Source organism: Oryzias melastigma, linkage group LG17 (assembly GCF_002922805.2).
Source record: "Oryzias melastigma strain HK-1 linkage group LG17, ASM292280v2, whole genome shotgun sequence".
Classification (NCBI taxonomy): Eukaryota; Metazoa; Chordata; class Actinopteri; order Beloniformes; family Adrianichthyidae; genus Oryzias; species Oryzias melastigma.
This window is the reverse complement of record NC_050528.1, coordinates 11,391,623-11,394,527: the sequence shown is the minus strand read 5'-3', so window position 1 is coordinate 11,394,527 and position 2,905 is coordinate 11,391,623.

The following is a 2,905-nucleotide window of genomic DNA, read 5'->3' as shown; positions in this document are numbered from 1 at the left end:
AAGTAGTTTTCGTAGAAACCTTTAAGGTTTCTGACATGGAAAATTAAAGTTTGTTTGAAACGATGGACAGAAAAAAAAGTTGCTATTTTGTGTATTTAAGAGTCAAGCTGGAAGTGGAGTGTAAGACTTTAAAATTTAAAGCAAGTTTTAATATGCGCTATCCTGCTGTGAATAAAAAAAAAGGAGAAAAAAAATCTAGAAAAAGTGGGACACTGAGGACAGAGACATATGGCTGAGATGGAGGTGGTTAAAACAACTAAAGGACGTTTGATGACTTATTTGACAGGTTGGACGCAAAGAAGAGAAAGGTGGTTCTGTATGAGGCAGAGACACAGAGATGAAAGGATGTGCAGCAGGTTTGGGTGATCAAGGACTGAGATTGAAGTGGGTTGACAGGTTCCTCAAGTGTGATGGAAAGATGGAAAGAGATCTTTGAAGATCTGATAAATAAAAAAAAGTAAGAGAGAGTGAGAGCAGAGAGTAGAAAAGGTGGCTGTTGTGGAGCATGAAGTGGTTTGTATAAGGAAGTCTGAAATAGCAGAGAAGTACATTGGAGTTGTTCAGTCCAGAACATGCTTAAGACAGCAGTGAGATGTCCTGTTGGTGTGACAAAGTAGCTCGGTGGAAGTGGGACAGCACCAAAATGATCAGATTTGAGTTCCTTGTTGTTTTCTGTTGTTACCGACTCACAGATGGGGTTAGACAGGAATCTCTGTGGACCATAATGTTTCTAGATGACATTTTCTAGTGAGAGCAGGTGGAGGAACATCTAGAGGTGGAGGTTCGCTTTTAAAAGAATAGAAAAGAAAGTCGGCTGCAGCAAGATGGAGTATTTGTGTGTAAGGAACTCATGTGGAACGGTGGCAAGGAAAGTTTATTTTCATAGCGCATTTCATGTACAGAGACAGTTCAAAGTACTTTACATAAAAAAACATTCAAATAAACATTCAAAAGAAGTAAATATTAAAAGTGATCATTAGAATAATATTTAAAAAAATTCAGAAGAATGGAATTTAAAATCAAGCATTGATAAACAGTGCGGAAGTACACTTTTGAATACATACTAGTCAAATGCAACTGAGAACTGGTGAGTCTTTAACCTGGTTTTAAATACACAGAGTGTATTGTTCCATATCTGTGGAGCATAGAAACTGAAAGCCACTTCTGCATGTTTCGTTTTGATTCTAGGAACTGATAAAAGAGAGGTCAGTCATGTGTTTTGGTGCTAAACCATTCAAAGCTTAAACTAGTAACATAGCTTTGAAGTCTGTTCTTTGAGAGACCGGCAGTCAGTGTAAAGACTTCAGAACTGGACTACTGTGGTCTATTTTTTTGTCCTTGTGAGAACCTGAGCAGCTGAGTTCTGAATAAGCTGCAGTTTCCTGATTTTTTGGTAGTCCTGTAATAACACTGTTACAGTAATCAAGTTGACTAAAGATGAACGCATGCACTAGTTTTTCCAGGTCCTACTTAGACATCAGATCTTTAATCTTTGAAATATTTTTAGATGATAGTAGGCTAATCTTGTGACTGCCCTACTGTGTTTATCAAAATTTAGATCTGTGTCCATCACCCAAGTTTCTGACCTGGTTTGAGGTTTTTAGATGAATAGATTGGAGCTCTGTAGTGACCTCCAACCGTTTCTCTTAGAGAATAACCTCAGTTTTGTTTAACTAAAGTAAGTTGTGGCACATCCAGTCATTAATGCATTTACCAAGAGCCTGTACAGGGCCCCAGTCTCCTGCTGTGAATGTGATACATATGTGTGTCATCTGCATTGCTACAGTAACTAATGTTGTTGTTCTTTATAACCTGGGCTGGTGGGAACATGAAGATGTTTAACAGAAGTGGCCCCAGGATGGAGCCTTGGGGAACTCTACATGTAATTTCTATTGGCTCCAAAATATTTCCTGTTTTACAAGTATGTTTTGAACCAATTTAGTACTGGCCAAGTTAGACCCATCCAGTTTTCAAGTTGTTTGAGTAATACAGCATGGTTAACTGTATCAAATGCGGGACCGAGATCCAATAAAACTAGCACTGAAATATTTCCTCTTGTGTCTTCAATCGTATATCATTAGTCACTTGGTCAAATAATTGGAGCTATCAGGAAATAGGCCTTAAGGAAGACCAACAAGGAGATTCATAGATGCAATGAAGGAGGACACATGGTTGGCAGAAGTGAGTATAGCAGATGATTCACTGTAATGACTCTTTAAGGGAGGAATCAAAATACTAGCATTTGTGGGTAAAGACTTTAAGCAGTCCCGTATCAGTTGAATGGATCAGGGATAGCTAAAATGTATTGAAATGGCCAAAAAATAAAGAAATAATTCTAGCCGAAAATTAAATCTTGTGGTGCTTAAACAGAAAATATTTAACATGCTGTAACTTTTCAACAATTCCAGCAGATTTTGAAGGTTTTTCTCCTTCAAAATCTGCAGGAATTATGTTGATTGTGTTAACGATGGAAAAGCTACAGTAAATCAAAGAACATAAACACTGGAGCTCTGGTGTTAAAGGATTTAGAGTGGGACTGAAATAGGCAAAAGCAATGGTCATAGCATTTGAGCTAATACCGGTAGAATCAATTCTACTGCAGAAACCCAATCTTTATGCTCATAAAAACCCATCATAAATCTTCTCTTTAAAGGAAAGATTATAGTTGTCCTAAAACAAGGTTTTTGAGGTTTACATTTAATATTTTCTTTTCTATGCATGGTAATTTATGATCAAAACCACATATGAACCTCTTCCTGTTCAGTCCAAATAAAGAACTGCAATGAGCTTTCTGTAAAACCTGTGATATCAGAAGAAACTTATACAAACTTTAGGAAGAAGTTAACTCACTTCCTCCTCTTTTTTAACTGAGTTTCTTAAGCTATGTTCAATTAAAACAACAAAG